General features: G+C 38.8%; 1 pseudogene; it reads left to right on the top strand.

Moving 5' to 3' along the window:
* Positions 1-431: 431 nt before the first annotated feature.
* Positions 432-6718, top strand: LOC125366950 (annotated as a pseudogene).
* The last annotated feature ends 1061 nt before the right edge of the window (positions 6719-7779 follow it).

The following is a 7779-nucleotide window of genomic DNA, read 5'->3' on the forward strand; positions in this document are numbered from 1 at the left end:
GGGATATGGCCTAGTGGCAAGAGTGTCTGCCTCATATACATGAGGCCCTGGGTTCGATTCCCAAGCACCACATATACAGAAAATGGCCAGAAGTGGCGCTGTGGTTCAAGTGGCAGAGTGCTAGCCTTGAGCAAAAAGAAGCCAGGGACAGTGCTCAGGCCCTGAGTCCAAGCCCCAGGACTGATCAAAATAAATAAATAAATAAATAAATAAATAAATAAATAAATAAATAAATAAATAACTACCAGTTCGTTTTGGCCTTGACTTTTGCTACTGAAGAGATCAGCCAAAACCCTGGTCTTTTGCATAACTTAACTCTGGGATTTGATATCTGTAATGTTCAATTTGGAGGTTGGGCAGTATTTAAACGTCCCTTCATTAGTCTCTTTGGGAAGTACAACACTCCAAACTACACATGTATGGGAGACAGCATGTCTACAGCAGTACTTACAGGATTAACATCTGCCCAGATTGGGACATTGTTGCGCCTCTACAGTTTTCCACAGGTGAGGGTGTTAGGAGTGGGGGAATATTTTTGTCCCATTTGGTGCCATTTTAGGTGCTAGAAAATAGTAACAGAAAGAGACTGGATTTATAAACATGTCAAATTTTATGATAACAAAGATTTAGGAATCAGGTAATATGATATCTACAGTCTCATTTTTTGGAAGGGAAAAGTTAGATCAGACAAAGGGAAAATTTGGAATTGTAAGACTCATCAATATTTTCTTTAAAAAAACATGAAAGGGAAAATGATTTGAAAGTGTAAAGGTGAGTTGAAATAGGTGCTGGTGTCTCACACCTATAATCTTAGCTACTCAGGAGAATTAACACTAAAGAAGCAGCAAAAAGCAGGAAGTAATGTGTGGTTAAAATGGTAGAATACTAGCCTTGAGGGGAAAAGCCAGTGAAATGCATGAAGCCCTGCATTCATGCTGTGCAGTAGCACACAAACACGGACATGGGCATTTGCATACACATACATACACATACACACACACACACACACACACGCCACACATGAACAAGTAATATTGAATGAAGTAGGACAGCCTCAGAAAGAGAAAGTGGATGTATGTTCTCTTATATAAGAAAGTTAAATCTAAACTATGAACATGAAATATGAAATAAATATGTAATAAAGATATTCAATTAAATACATACATGCTTATTGTACAATATACGGTACATATACAGGTGGAATTCTGTCATATAACTTTTTGATAAACCAACACATAGCATTCATTAAATATGACCACCAGAACAACACAGTATATTTTATCTGAGGAGATAGGGCTTATGGGGGTAGATATTGAAAGGGGCAAAGGAATACAGAGAAGGTAAGTGAACATACACAATGTAAGATGCAATGTGCACAGATGAAAATGGAAATGGAGAACTCAGAGAATTAGTGGGGTTGATATAGATGGGATGACAGACACAGTGACAAAGCTCAAGAGTTATTGTAGGAATTAATGTGTATGTTGTACAACTATTAAAAATCAAATTAAATTTTGAAAAACTAAAATTAAAATCTACCCTCCATCTACTTCAACTCATTACAAATATATATCATTATGGAATAGAAATCTTCTGATGCATGGAGAATCCAATTTTCATTCCCTTTAGCTCACTTTTGGGCCTTTTGATCATGCCCTGAATGACCACAACAAGTTTCCTGGTATCTATCAGATGACCCCAAAGGACACATTACTAGCTACTGCCATGATCTCCTTACTGCTTAACCTCAGATGGAACTGGGTGGGACTGTTAACCATACATGATGAGAATGGTTTGTGGATTCTTCCTGCATTGAAAGAAGAGATATCCAAGAACAGAGTTTGTATAGCCTTTGAGCTAGCATTCCCAAACCATGTCCTAGCATATAATACATATCATGGAACTATTTATAACCAGAATAATAAATCTACAGTAAATATTGTAATTATTATGGTGATAATGAATCGTTACTAGAATTAATGATGTATATTGAGAAATATTAATAAGAGGCAAAGTTTGCATCTTGAATTCACAGTGGGATTTGACAATATAAGAAGGAGATATTTCATACAAGGTTCATTGCATGTGCCTCTCATTTTTTTACACCATCACCCAGATATTTCCGGATTTACAGATTTTGTCAAGACAGTTAACCCTTCCACATACCCAAAAGACTTTTTCCTTGCTATCCTGTGGTTTCTCTTTTTTAATTGCTCTGATTCTGAGTCTGACTGTGTAATGTGATAGAACTGTCCTCATGAAGCCTCTTTAGATTGGTGTCCAGGGCACGCTTTTGACATGACTATGTCTGCAGACAGTTACAATATATACAATGTTTTGGCCCAGGCTCTCCATGAGATGCTTCTTCATCAAACAGAATTACAAACAATGGAAAACAGAAAAGGGATGGTGCCATCCCCCACCCAGGTAAGGCATTCTGTTTTGGATAGCATAAACAATAATCAAAGTCACTTCCTAGTAAGCTTTCTTACAGTATGAAGTTAAATATGTCAGGTATTTTTTGGACAGTCCTGGGGCTTGGAGTCAGGGCCTGAGAACAGTCCCTGGCTTCTTTTTCTCATGGTTAGCACTCTGCCACTTGAACCACAGTGCCACGTCTGTCCTTTTCGTATATATGTGGTGCTGAGGAATCAAACCTAGGGCTTCATGTTTATGAGGCAAGCACTCTTGCCACTAGGCCATATTCCCAGCCCCTTCAGGTATTTTTTAAAAACACAAAAACTCATACTGATTTAAATATTTGTGAGGTACTCTAGAAACATGTTCAAATTGTTCAAATGCTCTAAAGCAAAGCAGGACAGTAACAAGGATGAAATGAATTACACGTTCTGCTAATATTTTCAGTTACAAATAACCTCCACACATATATAGCTGATGATTTGAAAACTGTAAATTCACTTTTCACCCATGAGTTTCTTATGGAATAGCAAAGGATGACCTGGGTGAACAGATTTACCCATGTTTTTCACAAATGACCTGGTTTTATTCTAGTATAGGCATTAAAAATTTTGCAAGCTCTAACTACTATCATTCATAAAATTAGTGGCTTTGGTAAACTGTTGCTTAGCAATTGAGAATTGCTTCATTCATGACTACATGTAGAATTAGTTTCTCCTCAAAATAGGCCTCTGAACTCTTTTCTGAGTGACCAGGATTCAGAAAGAATATTTTTATTCCTACAGATATTTTCTTCTGGGATAATTTATTAGATGTCTGTTGTATTCTTTAGTTCTAAATGTAAGATTAAATGCAATGAGGAGCTTTTCTTATTTCAAGTTTTCAGTCTTAACTCTGGAATATACTTCTCCATAAGCTGATGAATCACTTTTTGCTGCACCATTTTCTGAAGGACAGCCAATTTCACTATCTTGCTGGGGATCAAGTGATTTTAGATGAGAAAAGAAAACTGGGAACAGAGTACGATATTGTGAACATTTGGAATTTTCCAGAAGGTCTTCAACTTCAGGTGAAAGTAGGACAGTTTTCTCCTTATGCTCTACATGGCCATGAACTGTTTTTATCTGAAGATATGGAAGAGTGGGCCATGGTAGTTGCTAGGTCAGTGGGCTTTAATTGTATTAACTTTCAGGGCATATAAGTAATCAAAATTCAACCTTAAAATGTATACTGATTGAGGGCTGAGAATGTGGCTTAGTGATAGAATGTTTGCTTAGAATTCATGAAGCCCTGGGTCGATTCCTCAGTACCACATACACAGAAAAAGCCAGAAGTGGCACTGTGGCTCAAGTGGTAGAGTGCTAGCCTTAAGCAAAAGAATTTCAGGCAGTACCAAGTCTCTAAGTTCAAGCTCTAGGACTGGCAAGGAAAAAATGTATACCTTAATGGATGCCAGGAACTTACTCCTATGATAATAGATTTTAAGGTGCCTCGAATCTGAATATCATGGTTTGAAAATAGTCAAAACAGGAATACTTGGGAAATTTGCCTTCATTTCTTCAGTAAAACAGCAGGGCTGGGTGCTGGTGGCTCTTGCCTGTAATTTTATCTACTAAGAAGTCTGACATCCTCAGATCTAACATTATGCATCCATTTAAAGCACAACTAGACACAAAATTCTGAGAGGCTCTTATCTCAATTAACTATTAGAAAGCTCAGATGGAGCTCTGCCTCAGGTAGTAGAGTATCAACTTAGGCAATAACAGTTTACTAACAGTGCACAGACCCTGAGTTCAAGCCCCAGAACCAGCACCCAAATAATAATAAAAAAGCACTTGTTTCTAAATGTTAATGCAGGTATTCTAAATCAATGTAAAACATATTGCGTGTTTCTTACTAGTATGCTAACATTGTGAGAAAGTACCCTAGGGCTCCCTTTAAGGGTTTGAAAGGTTTATTTTGCTTTCTTCTGTGGAGGTTTCATTCTGTTAGTTACCCTACTGCTTAGGCATCTTTGGGGAAAGGAATCATTTGTATGCACCTGTGTGAGAAAATGTTCACCTCATGATCAGGGAAATAAATGCAGAATATATGATGGCCATGAAGTTCACATACCCCATAAAAAGGGTCTGGGCTTTGCCTTACAGCATTCTTTCATAACTTCACAGTGGATACTTTCTCTTTGCTCTTAACCATTTCAAAGATGAATACAAAACAATATAGAATGAAATGAATTCAAGGAAGCTACATGGGGCTGGAACTAGTGTTTTCTTTCTCAACAGTAATGTCTACCTTTAAAGGTTCCACACTTCAGGAAAGCCCCACAGTAGGGAAAGGCTGCCTGTTGCTTAGATTACACTCCTTGCTCAGAGGATGAGATGGCTAATGAGACAGGTGAGTTCATGGCTTAGGGAAGAATTCCTACTCTCTTCTAATGTCCTCCAAATCCATACAAGTCAATGAGAAACGTTCTGCAAAAGGATTACAAAGTCAAATCCTTCTTCCTTCATTTAGTAATGTAATTGCAACAATGGGTGATACTGCTCTAGGGGAAAACAACAACAACAACAACAAAAACAAGTCATGGGCTCTGAATTGCATATAGAATTATTTTCTACTCCATTGAAAGCCTGTCATACAAGATTAGATTTAGTGTGTTGTACGTTTGTTCATTCAACTGCTCAGTAATTTAAGCTTAATTTTTATTATATTATATTATTTTTTATTATACTAAGGGCATGACCATTTTAAGGACAAAATCTCCATGTTTTCAAAATTACCCTTACACTACAAAACAAAAACCACACCAAAGATCATGCATATCTATGTTGTCCTATGCATACAATTGTTCTTGCAACACAGAAAGTGCTCTAGTTTGTTTTGATGGTAAGAGGCAGGTAGAAGTGTTGTGAATAGCATGACTCTAGTTTCAAAAATGATTTGAGTCTCAGTTCCCCACATATGAGTAGGAGTAACAAGTAGAACAAGTGCAAGGAAGGGCCACAGTGCTCCTATTTATATTACATGGAGACATATAGGAAAGTGCAAGCTGTATTATCCACAAGTTTGAAAGTGAAGTTTGAGATGTGCTGCAAGGCAGCATGAAGAGAGGCAGGAAATTATTGTTAGAATACTAGGAACATCAAGAAATAGTGTGTGATAGTCACTGTAAGTAAAAAAAAATAATCAACGTAAAAAAAGGAATGTGGGAATGAGCTTGGAACATAATGAAGGCTAAAAATGATAGTGACTAGGAGTGATAACCCATGGTAATGTTTACTTTATGATAGTAATTATTGACATGTCATAATTATCTCCATATAGGGATTTTCAAATTTCCCACATTAACTATTGAAAATAAAATTAAATAATGGTTATTTGACTTCCTCACCAGATATGGAGCAGTGTGTGAAGTGTCCAGATCATCAGTATGACAATACACAGTGCCTCCAAACAGCTGCAAGTTTCCTGATTTATGGAGAGCCCTTGGGAATGGCCTTGGCCTGCATGGCTCTTGGTTAATCTACACTCACAACAGTTGTTCTTGGGGTCTTTGTGAAACATCAACCCCCCCCCCCATTGTCAAGGATAATAGCCAGTGTCTCAGCTATATCCTGCTCATCTCCCTCATCTTCTGTTTCCTCTGTTCCTTGCTTTTTATTGGCCATCCCATCACAGTCACCTGCATTCTACAGCAAACTATATTTGGAATTGTGTTTATTGTAGCTGTTCCACTGTTTTGGCCAAAATTATAACTGTGATTCTGGCCTTTAAGATCACTTCTCCAGGGACAAGGATGAGGTGACTGCTAGTATTAGGACCTCCTAACTTCACCATTCCTATCTGCACTCTGATCTAGGTGACACTCTTTGGAGTCTGGCTGGGTACCTCTCCTCCCTGCATTGACACAGATGCACACTCTGAATATGGCCTCATCATCATCTGGTATAACAGGGGCTCCATCACTGCCTTCTATTGTGTCTTGGGACATCTGGGCTCCTTGGCCCTAGCCAGGTTCATTGTGGCTTTTCTGGCCAGGAACCTGACTGACAACTTCAGTGAAGCCAAGTTCCTGACCTCCAGCATGCTGGTGTTCTGCAGTATGTGGTTCACCTTCCTGCCTGTCTACCATGTACCTGTCATGGTGGCTGTGGAGGTCTTCTCCGTCTTGGCCTCCAATGCAGGGCTCCTGGGCTGCATCTTTGCACCCAAGTGCTACATCATCGTCTAAAGGCCAGATACAAATTGTCAGCATGGCTCCTGGGATAAAAGACATAGAATTAGAAATAGACATTGTTAAGATTATACTGATATGTTTGTTTAGCATATAGATTTCCTGAGCTAAATCTATAGTCATTTTCCAGTCCTATAGATGTTTATATTATGCAATTTTTGCTTCAATTAATATGGGTGTATTATAATTTTTCTCATTTATTTGTGGTTCCTTCTGTTTAATGTGCATTTAATCTTTATCCCCTCTTCTTACTGTCTGTTGAGCTAAGTCCTATGTGAAGGGATAGGTGTACACATAATGGCACATAACACTGGTAAGTTCTCTCCTCTTGTGCTAAGTCCATCCCAGCAGGGTGTTCAGCCACCCTGATGGGCAGCAGCATTGTATTATGTATTAAGAGAGCCTCAAGAAATCACAGACGGGGACAAGGATACCCTTAATCTCACAGAAAGAAGGCTTCCTGTTCATCTCCAAGTGCCTTTAGTTAGAAAAGGCCATGAACTTTGCACATGAATTGTGATGCTTCCATAAGTTCCTCATTGTAAAACAAGGCAGACATTCCCCTTAGTAAAAACAACCATAAACTAAGCACAACATTTTCATTTGGCTTGATCCTCAGACTTGTACTCAAGGCCTGGGCACTCTCCCTGAACTTGGTTGCTCAAGGCTAACACTCTACCACTTTGAGCCACAGCACCACTTCCAGTTTTCTGGTGATTAATTGGAGACTAGAGTGTCACTGACTTTCCTGTCCTAGCTGACCTTGAACCATGATCCTCAGATATCAGCCTCCTGAGCAGCTAGAATTTCAGGCATGAGCCAAATAGATCCTGGCTGACATTGTGCTTTTACCCTCAGTCAAGTGTGTCTTCAGATTTCCTTAAGGACAACAGTGGTCTCTGAACCACTTGCCAGGATTTTAAGGGCATCTGGCATTGTCTGTTTTTTAAAACAGATGCTGAAGTCACCCTGCTTAGGATTCAATCTAGGCATCATCGCTGAGCCTCTTGACAAGTTACTTCATTGGGAGAATTTTTTCGTACGGAACATAGTTTGGCTCATAGTAAGTCTAGTGACTATTGTAGACCAGATACCCAGGTGGGTCTCAAACACACAGCAATAGTCAC

The sequence above is a fragment of the Perognathus longimembris genome, chromosome 18, assembly GCF_023159225.1.
Source record: "Perognathus longimembris pacificus isolate PPM17 chromosome 18, ASM2315922v1, whole genome shotgun sequence".
Lineage (NCBI taxonomy): Eukaryota > Metazoa > Chordata > Mammalia > Rodentia > Heteromyidae > Perognathus > Perognathus longimembris.